This window comes from Bos javanicus, chromosome X (genome assembly GCF_032452875.1).
Source record: "Bos javanicus breed banteng chromosome X, ARS-OSU_banteng_1.0, whole genome shotgun sequence".
In the NCBI taxonomy this organism is placed as follows: Eukaryota; Metazoa; Chordata; class Mammalia; order Artiodactyla; family Bovidae; genus Bos; species Bos javanicus.
Window position 1 is genome coordinate 91,654,092 of NC_083897.1, and position 24,337 is coordinate 91,678,428.

General features: G+C 38.5%; 1 protein-coding gene across 2 annotated transcripts in view; it reads left to right on the plus strand.

Annotated features, from left to right (window-relative positions):
- Nucleotides 1-24,337, plus strand: part of MAGED1 (MAGE family member D1) — a 79,789-nt gene that overhangs the window by 20,332 nt on the left and 35,120 nt on the right. Inside the window, exon 2 of one of the 2 annotated variants that reach the window (XM_061410135.1) lies at nucleotides 12,962-13,049. The exons of the other annotated variant lie outside the window; for it this stretch is intronic. The gene's annotated coding sequence lies outside the window, so the exon portion shown is untranslated. The remainder of the gene's footprint in view (nucleotides 1-12,961; nucleotides 13,050-24,337) is intronic. 2 annotated transcript variants of the gene reach the window in all.

Here is a 24,337-nt window from a genome sequence, read left to right on the forward strand (position 1 = left end):
CTCATAGAATGCATTGGGAAGTGATCCTTCCTCTGCCATTTTTTTATTATACATTTATTTATTTTAATTGGAGGCTAGTTACTTTACAATATTGTATAGGTCTGCCATTTTTTGACAGAGTTTTAGAAGGATCGGCATTAGCTCTTCTCTAAATGTTTGATAGAATTCTCCTGTGAAGCCATCTGGTCCTGGGCTTTTGATTTTTGGGAGATTTTGGATCACAGCTTCAATTTCAGTGCTTGTAATTGGGTTGCTCATAATTTCTATTTCTCCCTGGTTCAGTCTTGGAAGATTGAACTTTTCTAAGAATGTGTCCATTTCTTCTAGGTTATACATTTTATTGCCATATAGTTGTTCGTAATAGTCTCTTTTAGTCCTTTGTATTTCTTCATTGTCTATTGTAACCTCTCCTTTTTCATTTCTAATTTTGTTGATTTGATTCTTCTCTCTTTCTTGATGAGTCTGGCTAAGGGTTTGCCAATTGTGTTTATCCTCTCAAACAGCCAGCTTTTAGTTTTATTACTCTTTACTATTTTTTCTTTCATTTCTTTTTCATTTATTTCTGCTTGTTCTTTATGATTTCTTCCTTCTAATTTTGGGATTTTTTCTTCTTTTTCCAGTTGCTTTAGCTGTAAAGTTAGGTTGCCTCTTCGATGTTTTTCTTGTTTCTTGAGGTAGGATTGTATTGCTATAAACTTCCCTCTTAGAACTGCTTTTGCTGCATCCCATAGATTTTGAGTTGTCCTGTATTCATTGTCATTTGTTTCTAGAAATCTTTTTATTTCCATTTTGATTTCTTCAGTAACCTGTTAGTTATTTAGAAACATGTTATTTAATCTCCACATGTTTGGGTTTCTTACAGTTTTTGTCTTGTAATTGATATATAGTTTCATAGCATTGTGGTCAGAGAAAACGCTTGATACAATTTCAGTTTTCTTAGATTTACTGAGCTTTGATTTGTGAGCCAGGATGTAGTCTATCCTGGAGAATGTTCCATGTGCCCTTGAGAAGAAGGTGTATTCTGCATTTGGATGGAATGTCCTGAAGATATCAATGAGATCCATCTGATCTAATGTATCATTTAAGACTTGTGTTTCCTTAGTAATTTTCTGTTTTGATGATCTGTCCATTGGTGTGAGTGGGGTGTTAAAATGTCCTATTATTACTGTGTTACTGTCAATTTCTCCTTTTATGTCTGTTAGTGTTTGTTTTATGTATTGAGGTGCTCCTATGTTGGGTGCATAGATATTTACAATTGTTATGTCTTCCTCTTGGATTGATCCCTTGATCATTATGCAGTGTCCTTCCTTATTTCTTGTAATCTTTATTTTAAGGCCTATTTTGTCTGATATGAGGATTACTGCTCCAGCTTTCTTTTGCTTCCCATTTGCATGGAATCTAATTTTCCATCCTGTCACTTTCAGTCTGTATGTGTCTTGAGGTCTGAAGTGGGTTTCTTGTAGACAGCATATATTGCATCTTGTTTTTGTATTCATTCAGCCAGTCTGTGTCTTTTGGTCAGAGCATTTAATCCATTTACATTTAAAGTAATTATTGACATATATGTTCCTGTTGCCATTTTCTAATTGTTTGGGGTTGATTTTGTAGACCTTTTTTCTTCTGTTGTATTTCTTGACTATGTAAGTCCATTTAACATTTGTTGTGAAGCCAGTTTGGTGGTACTGAATTGTCTTAACTTTTGCTTGTCTGAAAAGCTTTTTATTTCTCCATCAATTTTGAATGAGATCCTTGCCAGGTACAGTAATCTTGGTTGTAGATTTTTCCCTTTCAATACTTTAAATATATCCTACCATTCTCTTCTGGCCTGCAGAGTTTCTGCTGAAAGATCAGCTGTTAAGCATATGGCGTTTCCCTTGTATGTTACTTGTTGCTTCTCCTTTGCTGTTTTTAATACTCTTTCTTTGTGTTTAGTCTTTGTTAGTTTGATTAGTATGTGTCTTGGCCTGTTTCTCCTTGGGTTTATCCTGTATGGGACTCTTTGTGCCTCTTGGACTTGATTGACTATTTCCTTTTCCATGTTGGGGCATTTTTCAAGTATAATCTCTTCAAAAATTTTCTCATACCCTTTCTTTTTCTCTTCTTCTTCTGAGACTTGTATAATTCGTATGTTGGTGCATTTGATATGGTTCCAGAGGTCTGTGAGACTGTCCTTAGCTCTTTTCATTCTTTTTACTCTATTCTGCTCTTCCAAAGTTATTTTCACCATTTTATCTTCCACCTCACTGATTTGTTCTTCTGCTTCAGATTTTCTGCTATTGATTCCTTCTAAAGTATTTTTAGTTTCAGTAATTGTGTTGTTTGTCTCTGTATGCTTAGTCTTTAATTCTTCTAGGTCTCTGTTAATTGATTCTTGCATTTTCTCCATTTTGTTTTCAAGGTTTTTGATCATCTTTGCTGTCATTATTCTGATTATTTTTCAGGTAATTTTCCTATTTCCTCTTCATTTATTTGGACTTCTGTTTTTTTAGTTTGTTCCTTTATTTGTGCAGTATTTCACTGCCTTTTCATTTTTTTTTAAAGTTATTGTGTTTGAGGTCTCTTTTTCCTAGGCTTTCCTTGAAGAAGATTGAGTTCTTTCTTCCTTTTGGTTTCTGCCTTCCTCAGGTTGGTCCAGTGGTTTGTGTGAGCGTTGTATAGGGTGATATTTGTGCTGAGTTTTTGTTTGTTTGTTTGTTTTTCCTCTGATGGGCAAAACTGTCTGAGGTGGTACTCCTGTCTACTGATGATTGGGTTTGTGTTTTTTTGTTTGTTGTTTGGATGAGGCGTCCTGCACAGGGTGCTACTGGTGGTTGGGTAATGCCGGGTCTTGTATTCAAGTGGTTTCCTTTGTGTGAGTTCTCATGATTTGATACTCCCTAGGGTTAGTTCTCTGGTTGTCTAGGGTCTTGGAGTCAGTGCTCCCACTCCCAATGGCTCAGGGTTTGATCTCTGGTCAGGAACAAAGATTCCACAAGTGGTTTGTTATGGCATTAAGGGAGAGTAAAACAAATATCCAAAAATGAGAAACCAAAGATGAACCCCAGACAAATGGCAGTTACAAAATCAGGCAAGTGATAATTAAAATAATGGAATACACACATATACACCCATGAGCAAAGTGAAAACAGTCCAACAAAAATACAGTACAGTAGATTGATCTGGCGAACAAAGGAAAGAAAAAATTATATTTACCAGTTAAGAACAAAACTAACTTAAGCACAAACTGGAAAACAAAAATAAAGCAAGGTGCCAAGTGGGGAATAAAGCAATGAAAACAAAACTAACAAATATGTTGAGAGGAAAGGAAAGAAAGAAAGAACAGATAAGTTAAATAGAGTGAGATGAAGAGGATTTATATACATTAAAGATTAACTACAAGGGGAAAAGAACAGTAGGAAAAGCAAAGAAAGGAATAAATTTGGAAAAAATAAAAATAGGTTTTAAAAATTAAAATGAAAAAAAGGAAAACTCCATACAACTGCAGAAGCCTAATGTAGAGGCAGAAGTTTATGACAACAATAAAAAATGTGAGTGAGAAAACAGAAAAAGCTCAAAAGTTTCATTGGATTTCTTAGTGCCAATAAAATCGACAACCACAACAGACCAGGGTGGGGGTGGCAGGGGGAAGGGGAAAAAAAATGAAAAAAAAAAATCCAAAAGAATCTACAGAACAAGTCAAAAAATAAGAATAATAAATGTTTGTTTTTTTTTTGATTCTCTACTGTCAGAGTCCTTTCCTGTGCTGGGAATCACCATCCACCTTACCTCCCTAGGATGCCCTCCAATAGGGTACTGATCTTTGGACCTGCCGTCAGGGCTCTTCAGATTCTAATCTGGTCCTACTCCTGTGTGTTCTGCCTCCAATGTCCACAGCTATCACAGCCAGTGCGTTTTCTTTTGTGGGAGCTCTCAATGGCCTTTTATATATTCCATAGACACAGAGTCTGCTTAGTTGATCGTGTGGATTTAATCTGTAGCTTGTATAGCTGGTGGGAAGGTTTTGGGTCTTCTTCCTTAGCCATACTGCCCCTGGGTTTCAATTGTGGTTTTATTTCCACCTCTATATGTGGGTTGTCCACTGGGGTTTAGCTCCTGAGGCTGCCCTGGAGGGCTTGGGTTTGCCCCTTTGAGGGCCAGGTGTGGAAGTGGTGCAGCTGCTTGGGTCACAGAGGTTCTGGCAGCACCAGGTACTCAGGGGCATTGGCGGCTAGGGCAGCAGGAAATACCATGCTTTAGAAGGGTATGGCACCCAGTGTTTGCCAATATGCTCCAGTATTCTTGCCTGGAGGACTCCTTCTCTGACAGAGAAGCCTGGCAGGCCACACTCTACAGAGTCGTAAAGAGTCAGACAGGACCAAAGCGACCCTGAGCGCATAAACACAAGACTTTTTTTTTTTTTTTTTGCCAGTGGCAGCTCTGCTCCAGTGAGAGTTGAGCATGAAGGTGGTACAGCTGCTTGGCTTGCAGGAACCCTGGCGGAGCCAAGTGTTCAGGGACACAAACTGCCTCCATGGCAGGAATTATGTCCCTATCAGAGTCTTTTTTCGAGCCTCTTGTAGGTGGCAATCAGAAGGCCTCTTTGGCTAGTCTTTCTCTGTAGCTCTGCCCATTCAGGCACTTAAAGGCATCCCTTGCCTGGGGTCCTTCTTTGTTGTTCAGCACATCAGGCACATAGAGGCCCCCCCCCCACTGGGATCCTACTTTATAGTTCAGTACTTAAGTCACTTAAAGGATCACCCTGGGTGGGGTCCTACTTGATCGGCCAGCCTCTCTATTATTCAGCTGCTGATGCTGGCCTATGGAGAGGGAGAGGCTATGGTGATGACTCTAGCCCCTACATGTGACTCAGCAGTATCGCCTTGCTTCGATGGCTGCCTGGCTTTCCTCCACAGGCATTTCCCACCATGATCTCCTCCCTCACATCCCCTTGATCCATCTTGCTGCAGTCAACAGCAGCCCTTGCCCTGGGATTGCTCCACAATCCCTAAACTCCAGCTCCTAGCTGCTGCCACTTCCAGGACACCCGCGTTCCTGCTTACCATATGTATGGCTGCGGCAAGGACTGTCTGATTCTCATTCCATTTAGGCTGCCACAGATCAGCTGTTTCACTCTCAGCCTTAAATGTTTCTCCTCTGACTCAGACAGTTGCCCTGCGGTAGGGATTGGATCCCTGCTTCAAGTCCCCCACCCACCAAGGGTAGGTCCAGTCCTACTAATACTCCTGTTTTTTCCCCCTAGTTCCTTTGTTCTACTGAGTTTTGCATGGTTCTATACATTCTTTTGGAGAAGGCAATGGCAACCCACTCCAGTACAGTCCTCCTGTCCAGAGTCTCATTTTTTATGCTTGTTTGTTTATGGCACACCTTGAATTACCTGAATTTAGTGGAAATACACTTACAGTGGTCAAAAATTGAGTTTATCAACTTTCAGAAAATTGACAAAATGTTTTATATTAAGATGTGAAATATGCATATGTATTATTGATTTTTTATTTTAAAACTAATAATAGAATAATAGCTCTAAACCTTAATTAAAGTTAGTATTTAATGTACTTCTTGGATCTGACTATATATAAGTTATTTCATTAATATTACAGCATATTTAAAATTGGGCTTCCCAGGTTCCACTAGTGGTAAAGAACCCATTTGCCAGTGTAAGAGATGTAAGAGACACAGGTTCAGTCCCTGGGTTGGGAAGATCCTGAGAGCATATTTAAAATTAGGAGGTGCTTATTTCATATTTTAGTTCACTGTTTCTTTACTTTTTACTGTTATTATTTCTGTTTTCTCTATGTATATTGAGAATTAGAATTTTCAAGATATTGAAAGCAGTGGCATATTTATTGTGCTTCTCCACTTGATGTCCTTTCATCCTTTGGCTTCTGTTTGTGTCAGTCTGTTTAATGCTCTGGCTGCATTTTCATACATACTCGCATGGAAAAATTATTGTAGAATAACTTTTGTTATTCTATGTTCTAGAAAACATCCTCTTTATTACCAGTTGGACACTACAGTGTAGTCCTATAGTACAGTTAGTGTAGGGGCCTGTTATCTTTTATGACACATTGGGCTTTGCTCTCTTTCACAGGGCAAGCCACCTGAGAATGTCCGTCTGACAGATGTTGCTTGAGTACTATGTTATGCAGAGGTTTCACATACCAGTGTGTGTAGTTTACCAGTTGGGAATTTTGCGACCAGGGATGCGGGAGATCCAGCAGGCTCAGGCTCCGTTTATGGCTTGGAGGTGAAGGGTGTGTTCTATACATCACTGAAGGGTGTTTTGAGCTTATTTTTCAAGGAGAAGGGGATCCTGGAGATCACAAAGGAGAGATTCTAGGTGGGAAGGAGAATAGTGAACAGATAACTTCAGGAGGCAATGAGCATACCTTCCTACTTTTCATTTCCTCTATTTGTTTTCTTGGTTATTAGAAAAATATTTTCCCAAGGCCCTGGTAGACAAAAAATGTGAGTGAACAAAGGGGGAAGCCATAGTAGATGAGAGAGGAAAACGTACGTAGTCTGAGAATGTTAGAAGTGCTAGGATACCAATGGAGAAGATCAGTTGATTGCAAACCTTAGAAAAATTAGCTAGAAACTGTTAATAAAGAAAATAAGTTAAAATGTAGTGATATAGATAGACTCTTTGCTGCAAAATAAGCAGGTGTAGTTGAATTAGATGTATTTTCTACTGAGTCTGGTGGGTGAGATAGACACAGGCATTGCAACAGGGAATATTCTGATGATGAGACCAGGGTGTGGTACTTTCAGTAGCAATATGGAGGAGGGTATCTCTAACCCATCCTGGGGCAAGGTTCAGAGAAGACCTCCTGGAAGGGCCCATGGGAAGAACTTATTTTCCATAGAAGTAGCAGTTAACCTGGCAGTGGATGAGAATCCTCTGGATGTTGGGACCAGAGAGCAGGTGGTCATCTAGACCATGTAGGTCATCTAGTCTTGAGCTTGGGAACTACCTGAGGAAATGGACAGTTGGAGGCCACTCTGGTCTAGACAAGCTAGAAAAGGGGGGCAGATAGAAATAGTTGCATAAATGGTTCAATTTATGCTATGATATTGATCACCTTAAAAAGCAGAGACATTACTTTGTCAACAAAGGTCCATCTAGTCAAGGCTATGGTTTTTTCAGTGGTCATGTATGGATGTGAGAGTTGGACTATAAAGAAAGCTGAGCACTGAAGAATTGATGCTTTTGAACTGTGGTATTGGAGAAGACTCTTGAGAGTCCCTTGGAGTGAAAGGAGATCCTAAAGGATATCAGTCCTGGGTGTTCCTTGGAAGGACTGATGTTGAAGCTGAAACTCCAGTACTTTGGCCACTTGGTATGAAGAGCTGACTTATTTGAAAAGACCCTGATGCTGGGAAAGATTGAGGGCAGGAGGAGAAGGGGATGACAGAGGATGAGATGGTTGGGTGGCATCACCGACTCAATGGACATGGGTTTGGGTAGACTCTGGCAGTTGGTGATGGACAGGGAGGCCTGGCGTGCTATGGTTCATAGGGTTGCAAAGAGGACATGACTGAGCGACTGAATTGAACTGATTGATCACCTCAGCCTTCATGGAAGAGCAGCCACTTCCATTTCCCTATGAAATTATCAGTTTCTCTATATGCCATGGTTTTTGCATCTTTTTGAAGGAATTCTTTCTCATCGTGATTTCATAAAGGTGTTCTAGTATGCTGCTGCTGCTAAGTCACTTCAGTCGTGTCCGACTCTGTGCGACCCCATAGACGGCAGCCCACCAGGCTCCCCCGTCCCTGGGATTCTCCAGGCAAGAACACTGGAGTGGGTTGCCATTGCCTTCTCCCTGTTCTAGTATATCTTCCTATAAAATTCTTGTAATCTTCAGAATTAGATTTATGACTCACTTTGAATTCATTTTTATGTATTGTACTATGTAGAGGTCTTCATTTTTTTCTGAATGATTAATAAGTAGTTCAGGACTGTTTACTGTGTTGTCTGTTCTTTCTCCACAGATTTATAATGCTGTCTCTATAATATACCAAGTTGTTATGTATGTATATATTTATGTATCTGTTTTTAGATTTTCTGTTCTGTTCCACTGGTCTATTTGTCTCTTCTACACTAGTATTACACTGTTAATTACTGTAGTTTTATAATGTATCTCATATTTGATAGGGAAAGACCCCTTCCTTATTCCTCTCCCTCAAAAGTATGGTCTTTGCTGTTTACTTTTTCATATGAATTTTGAGATAAGGTTAATACGGTCTCTAAGAAACTGAAATTTTGATTAGAACTACATTTTAGTTATAGATTATAGATACAGAAGAATATAGTTTATCTCTCCTTTTATCTAGGTATTTTTAATGTCTTTGAAAAAAGTTTTATAATTTTCTCTGCAAGGGTCTCATACCTGTTTTGTTTCTTTGTACTGATAGTTTTTGTTGCTCTAGTTAATATTTTTAAATTATATTTTGTAATTTGTTGTGACTAGAGTATAGGAATGCTTGTTTCTGGTGTATGGTTTTTAGATCCATTAACCTTACTAACCTTTGTCCAGGCCCAATTGTTCGTTTGCAAATTTTATGAGTTTTTACATAATATTTATGTAAAACATACTTAGAAGTGTGTTTTATACATGAATTATACAGTTCAGTGAATCATTGGAAAATGCTTTTGGTTTGTTCATGTAATTTGTGAATAACTGCAATTGTTTTTCCCATTCAGTCCTTATACCTCTGTAAGTTGATGTCACTGTAGATAAAGTAAAGTAGAATTCTTTTGTGAAACAGTTTCAATTGAGCATCTCTTGAGGCCTCCTGCTCTAACGAGCTGTGTTTGATGTGTAAATACTGCAAAATTCATCAAAGAAAGGAAATTACCTCTATTTGGAAATTTTACCAGTACTTAATAAAAAACCCTGTTGTTGTTTAGTCGATAAGTCGTGTCTGACTCTCTGACCCCATGGACTGTAGCCTGTCAGGCTCTTCTGACCGTGGGATTTCCCAGGCAAGAATACTGGAGTGAGTTGCCATTTCCTTCTCCAGGGTATCTTCTCAACCCAGGGATCAAACCACATCTCCCCCATTGCAGGTAAATTCTTTACCACTGAGCCACCAGATGGTAGTATTTCAGTTAAGTGACTACTATCTGGGTGGTGCTAGTGATAAAGAACCCTGCAATGCAGGAGCTCTAAGATCCTTGGGTCAGGAAGATCCCCTGGAGGGAAGGGCATGGCAACCCACTCTAGTATTCTTGCCTGGAGAATCCCATGAACAGAGGAGCCTGGCAGGCTACAGTTCATGGAGTTGTGGAGTCAGACACGACTGAAGCGACTTAGCATGCTTGCACGTCCAGGATTTGGTTTCTAGCATTTGTGAAATGCTAAAATGAAACTTGGTGATAAACAAACACAAATTAATTTACTGAGACTAAGATATATACAGAGAGAAAAGCACATATGTCTTACACTAATATTTTCTTTCTGATAGCCCAGAACACTCAGGTCCTCTTTCTAGGGCATGTCATTTGGGGTACTTGGAAAGTCAAACTAAGAAAACATCATGTTGCTCATTATAAGCATGGAATTACAGAAAGAGTATCTCACAAACATGGAGTTTTTTGTGCAGCTGTGGTTTGTCTGAGGAATAGATTTAGATGTTCTACCCTCTCTTCATCACATCCCAAGTAGTTTGAGAGGCAGCAAGATGTAGTGAAAAAATATTGGACTTTGTAGCCAGTAGATAGGGATTTGAATCCTGGCTCTTTGTGCACTGACCTTAGATGTTTCATTTTTCTCACTGGTGAAATAGAAATCATTATAAATACATCCTCTCCAAGTATTTTTTACATAGTGAGTCCAGTGGAATCATGGGTTTATGTTTACCCATGCCTATGGGTAGAGAAGAAAGTGCCAATGATCCCTACCCAATTTGTCAGAATGATCTTAAAAGTATTAATCTGTTTTTAAATAGAGAGATGGCAATTTCAACTTTATCACCAGATGTATTAGTTTCCTATTGCTGCTGTAAAAATTGTGGCATAGATAATAAACACAAATTTACTGTCTTGCAGTTCTGGAGGTCAGCAGTCCTAAAATCAGTGTATTATCAGAGTTGAGCTCCCGCCTGAGGTTCTAAGGGGAAATCTGTTTCCTTGCTTTTTGCAGCTTCTTAGAGGCTTCCAGCATTCCCTTGGTTCATGGTCTTTTTCTCCATCTTTAGATCTACCCGTATATCATCTTCATCTCTCTGATTCTGACCTTCTACTTTCATGTTCATAGCTCCTTCTCTGACTGATCCTCCTGCTTCCTTCTTATAAAGACTCTTGTAATTACATCGAGTCCACCAGGATAATTCAGGATAATCTCTTCATCTCAAAATCCTTAATCTCAAATGCAGAGTTCCATTTGCTATGTAAGGTGACAAATTCACAGGATCAGGATGTGGACATCTTGGGAAGGCCATTATTTTGTCTACCATACCAGGTTAATGAATTATCAAGTAAGAATTACACGTTTCTTTTGTGGGTTATTTTCATAGAACAAAACATCAATTTCTAAAGTTGTAGAAGTCTTATCCCTTTCTTTAAATAATACTTTTAAGGAAAGATTTGTATTAACAGAGAATAGAATTAGTTGGTAGAAGTAATGAATATTCATAAGTCTCCGTATTGTAAAAGAGCACAAGATTGACATCTTATTAAAATTCTCAATTTAACATCTTTCAAATTTAGAATATTTGAAATGATTGTGAAGCAAAATGATTTCCACCCCTCCAAGGCTGTAGGGGAGTGAGTCCAGAGCCCACATCTCTTTTTGATTTTCCTTTTGTTGATTGTGAACATTTGCATTTGTAAAATTAGGTTATGGACTTTTACTAGAATATTTTTAAAGAAAAAGCAGGTCTGGAGCCCAATTTTTCTTTTAGAAATGGAAAAAGATATGAAAAGGATTTTATTTATTATCAGTGAAATTCTGTATTTTGTGTCTCATAAAGTAGTTAAGATTTAGTGTGATCACTTTTACAAAGTTCTTATACCTGCTTGGTGAGTAAGAGCAATTTGAATCTCTTACAGTCTTCTGGGGCTTTCCAGGTGGCGCTAGTGGTAAAGAACCCACCTACCAATGCAGGAGTCGTAAGAAACCCAGGTTCAATCCCTGGGTCAGGAAGATTGCCTGGAGGGGGAAATAGCAACCTACTCCAGTATTCTTGCTGGAAAATTACATGGACAAAGGAGCCTGGCAGGCCACAGTCCATAGGGTTGCACAGAATCGGACATGAGTGAAGCGATTTAGTGTGCACACACCTATACTTACATTCTTCTGTACTTTCCACCTTTTGACTCTTTTTAATTTCCTCTGACTTGTCTTAAATTTTCACAAATTATTTTCCTAGTCTCCCTACTGAAGCTATTCCTTGAACTTTTCATTTAGGATATTGTATTTTTTTTTAGTTTGATTAGGTTTAATTATTATATACTAGTTATAATTTCCTGTTGCTTGGAAATATCTAAGTTTGTTATTTATCTGTGAAAAATACTTATTTATGGCTTGGGTTTGCTAATCCCAGTGTTTGAAATCTTTTCTGTTATCCTGCTGATTTGCTTCTTTGTCTAATTCAAGGTTCAAGGATCCCAGGGCAAGTCCTGTAGTTGAGCTGCAAAATGACCTCCTTCCCATCTATCCAGCTGGTTGTAGGGAGGGTCTCCTGATAGTTTTCCTACTGTAAGTAGTTCTGGGCTTTAATCTGTTTCCTTTGCCTTTCAAGACAACTGAAATGGAAGTTAAATTTGTGGGGATTGCCCTCAGGGCAGAAATTGCCTCTGCTTATATTTACTTTTCTAGGTTCCCCTTTTCTCATGGTGTTGCTTTGTTGCCATATTTTTATTGCCGTTTTTGTTGTTTTCAGGTAGTTGTTACTTCTTTTTTACCAAGATTTTTTTCAGTTGTTTTATTATGAGAGTTTGTCCAAACAAGCTGGGGGGCAATTACCAGAACTAGAAAATTTTCCTCGAACTCTTTCCTGCCTTTTTTTTTTTTTTTTTTTTTTGAGATAAGATTTAGGCTCAGGATGTTTCATTACCTTTAGGGTTTTATTTTCTTCATTTTAGAAAGGAAAGATCTGTTGGCTGAATTAAAATGTACAACCTAAAAGTTGGGAGTTAAGTTTGATTCGGGAACCTTACTGAGGGAGGAGACAGGATATATAGGAGGTTTTTTTTTTTTTTCCTGGGAAAAAAATGTACTCAAACCTCAAAATATTATTGTTAATCACAAAGATATACATCTCTAGTTAATGATTTTAGTGTTTATGTTTGGGAAGATGCAGGAGTCTGGGATCAATTTATTTCTTACATATGCATTTTATGACTATCTAGAGCAAGTGTCCCCAGCATAGATTGCTTCCTGTTTTTCTCTATTCCCTTCAGAATGAACCACGTGGAGGGAGGCAGGGGGTGGGGGGGTCGGGCGCGGGGGCGGGGGGTGGCGTCTCCGGTGGCTGTTGACTTGACGGTGGATAACATCTGTTGTTTACTGGAATGGCAGGCAACATTGTTTCCACACATCCAGTGCTCAAAAAAGCAAAGATACTTGCCCAAGGTCCAATAGCGAGGAAGAAACAACATTGGGATTTTAGCCTTGCTCTGTTTAACCCTGAAGGCTATGTGCTTAACCAGTTCAGTGCACTCTAACCTTTGGATTCCAGAGGTTTTTGTTTGTGGATTATGGAACAAATCCATGAAGAGTAAATGACTTTTTTTTTTTTTTTATCGAGTTTTCATTGATCAAGGTCAGTACCCTCTCCCTGGCCCTTGGAAACACAAACATTTCTATGCCTCTTTCATAAGACCTTTGCCTGGTTCTGAAACCTCCTGAGTAAAAAACGCCCTTCCACCGCCCTCCCTATACCTTTCAGAACTGAATTTAGGGACATGAAGTACCCCAATTCTAACCACAAAGTTTTGTTTCCTTTTCAACTGCAGGATTTTCCACATCAAAAGACCAAAATAAATTCCCAGCTGAACTTGGAAAGAGCTGAGGACAAAGAAACCCAGAAAGAAATCTTCTTAGGTGAGCACAGAAAGGAAACTGAGGCAGGCAGAGGCTTGTGAACTTATACCTTTATTAGATAGTGTTAAGGTAGTTTTGGAATTTTGGTTGGTGCCCACAGGCCCCTTGGCATGGTGGGAAAACACAGGTTAAGAGCCAGGCATACTCGAATTGGCTGTCAGTTCCCCTACTTACTAATTCTAAAATACTGGTCAGTTCCCCTCTCTGACCATCAGTTTCTTCATCTATGTATTTGAAATAATATCTATCTCTCAAGGTTTTCCATGTGAAGTACAGCCTTTCAGTGAAGTGCTTGTGCTTTTGTTATCCTTATTGTTGCAATTGTAGGGGCGGGAAATTTTTTCCTTCTTCGTTTCTAGGTTCTTTGGCTGGTCTAATAATTGACATATGACAGATTAACAGGAGAAAAACTAATTTAATTTTTAAATTAATTAATTTTAATTGGAAGATGATTACTTCACATATTGTGATGTTTTTGCCATATAACAACATGAATCAGCCATGGGCGCACATGTGTTCCCCCATCCTGAATCCCCCTCCTACCTTTTCCACAACCCTATCCCTTTGGGTTGTCCCAGAGCACCAGCTTTGAGTGACCTGCTTCAGGCACCGAGTTTGCACTGGTTATGTAGTTTACATATGGTGATGTACGTGTTTCAATGGTATTCTCTCAAATCAGAAAAGCTAATTTAATTTTGTATGTACGGTAGTCCTACAAAAATGTGAAACTCAAGTGACCAGAGCAGAGCTGTTATATACCTTTTAGACAAAACAAAACCCAATAAATTTATGAAGTATCAACAAGGCATAGAGGGTTTGGGGCTAGAAGTAGTAAATAGTAAAGAATTAATAAGGTTTTTGTCCGGCCGTCTTGGGCTCTAAATTACCTGTCTCTGGTTATAAGGATGCCTTCTACCACACGGAAGATATCTTTCCCTTGAGAAACTTTTCTCCTGCTTTCAGGGAGACAAAGGAGGTCCAGAGTATCCTTGTACTAGCTGTTTCTCAAGTACCTTTAATTCAAAATAATCAATATGCGAACATGGCATATTTTGGGGTGACATTCTGAACCCCTATGCTCCTCTCAAACTCTCCATCTGGTGGGGGCCACAAGACCAGGCAAAGGAGGATTTTTTCCTGTTTTCTTTGTGGCTGCCTTTTTGTTAGCATGCCCAGTTACTTCTTACTTCTCTATTGCTTCCCCTTTTTCAGTACCCTGAAAATGAATCTCTTGCTGTCTTCCTTCTTCCAAATCCTTGCTTTTCACTCTTAGCACCTCCTTTGTTCAGGTCATCTTCTGATTTCTCTACTCAGTTGAATTTCCTTCACTGTCTCTGCCACTACCTTCCAAACAAACCAGTCATCCTGACATTACTTTGCTTCTCCAAGCCTTCCTGAGTTGAGCAGCCACCTAAAAATGAGACAAAGCCAAGAAGTTCCTGGGTCTTACTTTTCTGACCAATTTTCTTTCTACCTCATTTTGGCAGCTTCATCAAGTAAAAGTTATATGATTTTTTTCTGTCAGTTCTTTTAAAATTGTTTGCTTATGGATATCTTTACCTTTTTTAAAACATATTTTGTATTAAAACTTTATAGGGAAGGAAATAAACTTGTTCATTTCATTACCCAGCTATAAATCCTATTAACTAATTGATATATTTTCTTTCAGTATATACAGTTTTGTATTCTGCTATATTAGTTTGCCATTGCCAGTACTGCCATAACGAAATACAGGGTGTTGATAGGGTTGGTTTCTTCTCGGTCCTCTCTCCTTGGCTTGTAGATAGCTATCTTTTCTTCTGTGTCATGTCTTTACATGTTCTTTCTGCTGTGTGTCTCAGTGTTCTAACTTTTTCCTGTAAGGACACCAGCCATATTGGATAAAGGCCTACCCTAATGACCTCATTTTAACTAAATTACCTCTTTAAAGGTCCTGTATCCAGATAGTCACATTCTGAGGTATTGGAGGTTAGGACTTCAACATAAGAATTTTGAAGGGATGCAATCAGCTCATACTTTCTCCTCTAAAACCTGCTTTCTTTAAAAATTATCTCATGAGAATCTCCCTTGTCAATAACAACTTTTGGCAACATTTTTGATGTCTGCATAATATCCCATCAGAAGAGTATACTGCAATTTTTTGAGTATACTGCAGTTTCCATGTTTTTGGATATTTTGTGTTTGCATTTTTTCACTAATATTAATGCTTCCTTGAGTCATTTTGTACGTGAATTTTTATTTGCAATCTGACCATTCTGTTGGATAGATTTTCTAAAGAGTGGCTCAAAAGGTACAACTATTTTTCTGACTGATAATTACACATTGGGAAGTTGTTTTCTAGAAACTGGTACCAGTTTACATTCATAACAGCAAAGACCACAATCAAACATGCACTCATATAAATTGCTTGGTGAGAATGAAAAAGGAACAGTTAACCTCACATGGTTGTTTCAATTTGTTTCAGTTATTGATGACTAATAAGGTGACGTATTTCATGTGTTTATTATCTGTTTGTATTTCCTTTTTGTGAATGGTTTACACATATTTTATACCCATTTATGTTTGAGGATCTATCATTTATAATTAAGTACGATCTACTCGATAGAGGGAAATTTCAGAAAAAGCCAAATTTCAGAGAATATTATGAATCCAGAATCTAAGACCAATTGGTCAGAGTCTCTTTTGTGGAGAAGACTAACATGTGATGACATAGGCTTCAAGAAAGCTTGGCAGGAATGAATCTAACATGTTCCCTTTTCCAGGGAGGTCTGTTGCAGGCACAACACTGCCTGCCACTTATAAAAATAATCCTACTGAAGAGAAAGGCTGAGAGTGCGATGGCTGAGAATAGGCTGAGCTAGATGTCTGCTATATGAGGAAAACCTCTAGAAGAAATAGCATAGAGTTACAGTTCCTAGGACTATCACTCTGAAAAATTTTTAGAATGTATGACACTGGGAGATTTTTGATGCACAGAAATTCTATGTGTATTTAGTGTCTGAAAGCTTTTTGATGTTGTTGTTAGTGTTCATGCTTGATGCCTCAGAATACTCTAGTAGAGAGAAATCTTATGAAGGTAATGAATATAAAGTAATTTTTAGTCATTGAGGTTGGTTTTATTTGACATCTGAGGATTCACTCCTGAGAACTTATTCATTCATGTGACTGTAAAAATGTGGGAAGGCCTTCAGGCAGAGCTCAATTCTCCTTCAACACCAGAAATTTCATAGGGTAGGGAAACATTCCCAATGTGAAAGAAATTGCAGTGAATAATCAAGCTTTTTCCAGTATATGAAGAAGCATAGTGAAGAGAAACCCTGTGAATGTATTAACTGGAAAAGACTTTAAGAAAAGCTCAGAGATTTTCTTTTGAAACATGAGAGAGAGAAGAGAATATTTGATGGGAAAAAAAATCCTCCATGCTTGTAATGCCTGTGTGGAAAGCTTTTCAGATCCAGTTCAGACCTTACTAAGTATGGAAGAATTCATGGTGCAAAGAAACCTTATGCGTGTAATGAATGTGGAAAAGAGATTTTGCTGATATCAGCCCTATAAAACATCAGAAAATTCATAGTGGAGATGGAAAGAGATCCTTCTTTATCATCGGCAAATTCATGGTGAAAAGAAACTACTAGAATGAAGAAGCCTTAAATTAGAGGCTGTCTTATCTATCATTAAATGATTCATAAAGGCAAGACCCTCTGTGTAAATAAAAATTATAAGTATGCTTTCAGCAGGATTTAGCCTTATTTGATATCAGTGAGTTCATAGTGCAGTAAATGTAGAAAGGCCTTCAGTTTGAAGTGTAATTTTACTCAGCATTAGACAATACAGGAATCGTATTAGTGTAATGCTATGGAAAGGTCTTTGTGAGAAAAATCAAATTTTGGTAGAAATGAAAAGAAGGTTTATAATAAAAGTTAATTAAAATGCTTTCCAGTTATTGCATATAATTATGCACCTACCATGTGTGAGAGTTGGACCATGTAAAGAAGACTGAGTGCCAAAGAATTGATAATTTTGAATTGTGGTGCTGGAAAAGACTCTTGAGAATCCCTTGGACCTCAGGGAGATCAAACCAGTCAATCCTAAAGGAAATCAACCCTGAATAGTCATTGGAAGGACTGATGCTGAAGCTGAAGCTCCAGTACTTTGGCCACTTTATGCGAAGAGCCAACTCTTTGGAAAAGACCCTGATGCTGGGAAAGATTGAGGGCAGAGGAGAAGGGGGCGACAGAGGATTAGATGGTTGGATGGTATCACCAACTCAATGGACATGAGTTTGAGAAACTCTGGGAGATGGTGAAGTACAGGAAATCCTGGCTTGCTGCCGTCCATGAGGTCATAAAGAGTTGGATATGACTTAGCAACTGAACAATAACAGCCATGTGCTAAGCACTATAAGAACTTTACATAGTTAGTTTAATCATTTAATTCTTAAAACAGTCATAATATAGGAACTCTCATTCTTTTTTTGCACATGAAGAAACTGAGAAAAAGAGATGAAAGAATTTCCCCAATGTCACAGAGCTATCACTGGAAGAGCTAGGATTTGAATCCCAGAGAGTTTAATTCTTCTGAGTTTATAATGGCAATGTGTAAATCTTCAGAGATGTGTTAGCCTTTATTTATCATTTAGGGAATCATTCCAGAAATCACAATTCATTCTTCAGTGCAGTGAGTTTTTGTAGCATTCAGTCAGTTGTGGGATCTGGTAAATACTCCCAGAAATTGCACATCGGTCTCCAAAAAATGGAGTAAAGGTTATAAAGAGTTTATCCTATAACTCCCTTTGAATAGGGATCACCTCCAATTTTGAAAGATTTCATTAATAGCCTGATTCTCTTCTCAAATGTTCTTCATAACCACTTCTTATGGTGTAGACTCTGAAATTGGCAAAGACAGTTTTGTTGTTGTTTTTCAGTCACTAAGTCATGTCTGACTCTGCGACCCCATGGGCTGCAGGGAGGAAAGAAGATGCTAAGTTGCTGGCTTTGATAATGAGTAAAAGAGTCATGAACTAAGAAATGTAGACTCTCTGGAAGCTGGAAAAAGCAAGAAAATGGATTCTCCCCTAGAACTTCCAGAAGGAATGCAACCTTGTGAACCCATTTTAGACTTTTGACTTCTAGAATTATAAAAGAATAGACGTAATGCTGCTTTAAGTCACTAAGTTTGTGGTAATTAGTACTGATGATAGGAAACTAATACACTGCACAGGTAGCCCAGTTTGCCTGGAGGTTCCAGGCCAGTTACTTCTGGCCATGAAAAGTCTTGTCGAGTATAGCCTCGTGTCTGTACATGTCACGTTTTATATATGTGTTATGGTCTTAAGATTTGGAAACAGTGCTCCAATAAATTGTTCCATTTAAGGAAAGAGCTTTTATCCTTTTCTGTACTTTTCCCCAGAGAAGGTAATGGCACCCCACTCCAGTACTCTTGCCTGGAAAATCCCATGGACGGAGGAGCCTGGTGGGCTGCAGTCCGTGGGGTTGCTAAGAGTCGGGCACGACTGAGCGACTTCACTTTCACTTTTCACTTTCATGCATTGGAGAAGGAAATGGCAACCCACTCCAGTGTTCTTTCCTGGGGAATCCCAGGGACGGGGGAGCCTGGTGGGCTGCTATCTGTGGGGTCGCACAGAGTCGGACATGACTGAAGCGACTTAGCAGCAGCAGTACTTTTCCCAGGGGTCCTGGATGCAGAAGGAATGAAGATATGTCGATTCATGGTTTCTCCAGGTGTGATACGCCTGTTAGCTCAGGTACAGCACTTTGCTTGTTACCAGATTTCTGATCCTTAGGAATATTTTCTGAATCAGTTGAGACAAAATTGAAGTATAAATCAGAATACCAATATATGGGGTTTTGTTTCTTCTGATGATAAGATGTTTCTTCAGTGGGCAGTCTGTATGCACATGGACAGAATTTACCTCCCAGTGCCGATTTTTGGTACAACATACTGTTGAAAGAGTGTTTAGGAGATACTCTGCCATTAGTTACGTTACTTCTCCCATGCTAGTTCTCTTAGATCAACTCTTCTTATTACTTAGGTGCTCCATTGTGACAGCCTACATTCCAAGGTAAATAAGTGTTTTGTGCCTATTCCAACCGATTGAAATAGGTTTTCATACTATGCTGTCTTGACAGTGATTCTGAGGTGCAAGGGGGCAACTGTTTGGCAGATTACTGATATTTGCCAGAGATCAGAGACTGGCATCAGGCTGGCCTCATATACTACATCCTGATGATGATTTTTTAAAGAAATATTTTAAGTTTCTTCTCTATACCAGGTACTCTGATATATAGTTTGATAGAGATAAGCAAAAGATATGTTCCTGGTCATAGAGAAACTGATGTTAGTAAAAAGAGACATGTAAACAAATCTACACAGCAACATATCACAGATGCTTGATAAAAAGTCTATATAGAATACATTAGAGACACAAAGAAAGAAATAGTTAATTCTGCTGGGTGAGAGAGGGTTCCAGAAAAAAATTAATGCATACATCTTGAAAGGTGTGTTGTCAGTTTTAACTGTTGCATCTGAGAAATAAAGAGTCATTTCAAGCAGTGGTGGTATGAGCAAAGACACATTATATGAAATAATTCAATGTTTACAGTATGTTTATGATATGTTCAAGATCATTAGTAAACTTGGAACATAGAGAGTGAGAGGGTATTTAATAAGCAGGAGATAGCGGCTGGATCATGGAGAGCCTTGAATGCTATACTAAGAACAGTGGGAAGACATTTGGGGATTTCAGTCAAAGAATTAACAGGGTAAGATTTGCACTTTAGAAATATCCAGTGGGTGAGATTGTGATGGATACACTGAAGAAGACAGAACTGGGTACAGGGAGACCATTTCAGAGGCTATTACAAAAGAGGAGAGATGTTGATGCCTGAGTTAAGGCAGTGGGAATGAAATTAGAATACATGTATATAAGGAATTAAGAACTTGGTGCCTGACTGGAGGATATGTGAAGGCTGATGAGAAGAAGGAATCTAGAATGATTCTCAGTTTTCTTACTGCCTTGGGTGGTTGAGATTTAAAAGCCATTCCCTGAGCTGGGGAACTCAAAATGAGGAACAGGTTTGAGGGCGAAAATGGTGAGTTCAATTTTGAACAGTTGAAATCTGAAGCACCTTTGGAATGTCCAAGAGGAATTACTCAATAAGCAACCAGCAATTTTATTCTGCTGCTGTGAAGAAAGTAGGGTTAGATAGTTTTGGAGGTCAAATGCAGAGGTGGTGATTTTAATTAAGGTATGAATGAGACTGCCCCAAGAGAATATGTGGAGTGAGAAGGGGGAGCAGGACAGAATCTCAGAAATACACGCATGTGAGGGTGAAGGGTGTGGGCAAAAAAGATGAGAATGAGCAGCAGGAAAAATGGAGGGGAACCAGGGGAAATACTGCATTCTTGTTGTGCCCTCTTGTGGCGATCTGAGTTTCTCTCTCAGAATAAATTTCCCCTCTCCTGTCTTCAGTCTCCTCTGTCCGTGACTGTTTTGGACCAGTAATTTCCAGCTCCACTCTATCTGTGACTGGAGCTACCAAGTCATATGGTGGTTCACCTTGTGATTCATCTAGCCTGGCATTTCACGTGATGTACTCTGCATAGAAGTTAAATAAGTAGGGTGACAGTATACAGCCTTGATGTACTCCTTTCCCAATTTGGAACCAGTCTGTTTTTCCATGAGCACCGAAGAATTGATGCTTTTGAACTGTGGTGTTGGAGAAGACTCTTGAGAGTCCCTTGGACTGCAAGGAGATCCAACCAGTCCATTTTAAAGAAGATTAGCCCTGGATGTTCTTTGGAAGAAATGATGCTGAAGCTGAAACTCCAGTACTTTGGCCACCTCATGCGAAGAGTTGACTCATTGGAAAAGACTCTGATGCTGGGAGGGATTGGGGGCAGGAGGAGAAGGGGATGACAGAGGATGAGATGGCTGGATGGCATCACTGACTCCATGGACGTAAGTTTGAGTGAACTCCGGGAGTTGGTGATGGACAGGGTGGTGATGGACAGGGAGGCCTGGCGTGCTGCGATTCATGCTGTTGCAAAGAGTCGGACAGGACTGAGAGACTGGACTTGATGAAGATTGAGGTCTATGTATCTTTTTGAATGAATGTTTCCATTTTCTTTGGATATGTACACAGGAGTAGAGTTGCTGAATCACATGGTAGTTCTTAGGTTTAGTTTTTTTGAGGAGCTTCCATAGTGTTTTCCATAGTGACTGCACCAATATACATTGCCACCAACAGTGTGAGAAGCTTCCCTTTTCTCTACATCCTCACCAACATTTGTTACTGGTGTTCTTTTTGATGACAGCCTTTCTGACAGGTGTGAGGTGATAGACCTCATTGTAGTTTTGATTTGCATTTGTCTGGTGATTAGCAGTGCTGAACATATTTTCATGTGCCTGTTGGCCACCTGTATGTCTTTGTCGGAAGAATGTCTGTTAGTGTCTTCAGCCGATTTTTTATTAAGTTGTTTGTTTTTGATACTGAATTGTATGAGCCTTTTATATTTTGGATATTAACCCCTTGTTGGTCGAGTCATTTGCACATATTTTCTCTGGTTCTGTAGGTTTTCTTTTGGTTTCATTTATGGTTTCCTTTGCTGTACAAAAGCTTTTAAGTTAATTAGGTCCCATTTGTTTATTTTTGCTTTTTCTTTTTTCTTTAGGAAAAAGATCCAAGAAAACATCGTTATGATTTATATCAAAGAATGTTCTGTGTTCTCTTCCAGAAGCTTTTTGGTTTCAGGTCTTAACCTTTAGGTTTTTAATCCATTTTGAGTTTACTTTTGTCTATGATGTGAGAAAATGTTCTCATTATTTTACATGTAGGTGTCCAGTGTTCCCAATACTACTTGATGATGATGAGACTATCTATTCTCCAATGTATATTCTGGTCTCTTTTGTCATAGGTTAATTGATCATAGATGTTTGGCTTTGTTTCTGGGCTTTCTGTCTGTTCCATTGATCCGTGCCAGTGCCATATTGTTTTGATTACTATAGATTTGTAGTATAGTCTGAAGTCTTGGAGGATGATATCTCCAGTACTCTTTTTTCCTAAATATTCGACAGTTTGGGGTCTTTTGTGTTTCCATGTGAAATTTAGGATTGTTTGTTCCAGTAGTATGAAATATGTCATGGGTATTTTGATAGGAATTGCATTAAGTGTATAAATTGCTTTGGATAGAATGGCCATTTCAACAGATTAATTTTTCTAATCCAAAAGCATGGAATATCTTGCCCTTTTTTGGTATCATCTCCAATTTCTTTCATCAGTGTTTCATAGTTTTTATTTTTTTTACATAATTAATATTTTTACAATTTTCACACAACAGTAGGGTATAAATTCTTTTCAAGTTCCCGTTGACTATAAGTTGGGAGATACTGGAACATATCCAGTTTATGTTTAGGGACATAAAACAAGGTGCAAAAGTTTCATGGTCTAAATGTGTTGAAGTCCTACAGAGTCTGTGCCCTTATAACTGTGGAATTATTTTAGAAACCAGTATCAAAAGATATTTGAAAATAGCCCACATATTTTCAAGTGCAATGTGACATTTACCAACAGAGATCTTTGACCTAGCCACTGAAAGCCTCAATAAAATTAGAAGACTGAAAACACACAGAGGGTGATTGGAGAGAGGAAAGCATTTAAATGAGAAATTAATATCAGAGATTTTTTTAAAACCTCATGTATTTTGAAATTAAATGCCCACTTTTAAATGGTGGCTGTGAAGAAGCCATAACAAGGAAAACTAGAAAATACTTGTAACAGAATAAAACTGAAGAGAGAATTTACCAGAATTTGTTGCAGGCAGCTGAAGGTACTCAATGCAACTAAATACTGTGTGGTATCTGGAATGAGGTGTGAATGAAAATAGTGGACACTAGCATAAAACTGTGAAGTTTGAACAAAATCTGCACTGTAGTTAATAGTGTGGCATCACATGTTAATTTTACATATTTTTAAACAATATAGTATTTCTTTATATTCTCAGAATTGAATTAGAAATTTCAAGCCTCAATAACAAATTTTTTTTAATCATTAAGGTAATAAACTTTCTAGACTTTTAGCCATAATACTAGATGCCAAAGTACATGGAACTATATCAAAGTTTTGAGTGAATATAAATTACAGATTTAGCATTCTGTTCATATTAATTCAAACAAGTGGAATCAAGATGTCATAAAATTTTCAGCTAGGCAAAAATTAATGAGTTTTCTAGAATATATATTATGCATGCTATTTATATATATATGTATACAAAAGCTTTTCTACTATGCTTAAAAAGGGCTTGAGAAGCAACTTCTGTAGCTCAATACCAGAAAAATAAATGACCCAATCAAAAAATGGGCCAAAGAACTAAACAGACATTTCTCCAAAGAAGACATACAGATGGCTAACAAACACATGAAAAGATGCTCAACATCACTCATTATCAGAGAAATGCAAATCAAAACCACAATGAGGTACCATCTCATGCCAGTCAGAATAGCTGTTATCAAAAAGTCTACAAACAATAAATGCTGAAGAGGGTGTGGAGAAAAGGGAACCCTCTTACCCTGTTAGTGGGAATGCAAACTAGTACAGCCAATCTGGAGAATAGTGTGGAGATTCCTTAAAAAACTGGAAATAAAACTGCCATTTGACCTAGCAATCCCACTGCTGGGCATACACACCGAGGAAACCAGAATTGAAAGAGACACATATACCCCAGTGTTCATCGCAGCACTGTTTACATGGAAGCTAGGACATGGAAGCAACCTAGATGTCCATTGGCAGATGATAAGAAAGCTGTGGTACATATACACAATGGAACATTACTCAGCTATTAAAAAGAATGCATTTGAATCAGTTCTAATGAGGTGGATGAAACTGGAGCCTATCATACAGAGTGAAGTAAGTCAGAAAGAAAAGTACCAATACAGTATATTAACACATATATATTGAATTTAGAAAGATGATAATGATGACCCTGTATGCAAGGCAGCAAAAGAGACACAGATGTGAAAAACAGGCTTTTGGACTCGGTGGGAGAAGGCGAGGGTGGGATGATTTGGGAGAATAGCATTGAAACATGTATATTATCATATGTGAAAGAGATCGCCAGTCCAGGTTTGATGCATGAGACAGGGTGCACTGGGATGACCCTGAGGGATGGGATGGGGAGAGAGGTGGGAGGGGGGTTCAGGATGGGGAACACGTGTACACTCATGGCTGATTCATGTCATTGTATGGCAAAAACCACCACAATATTGTAAA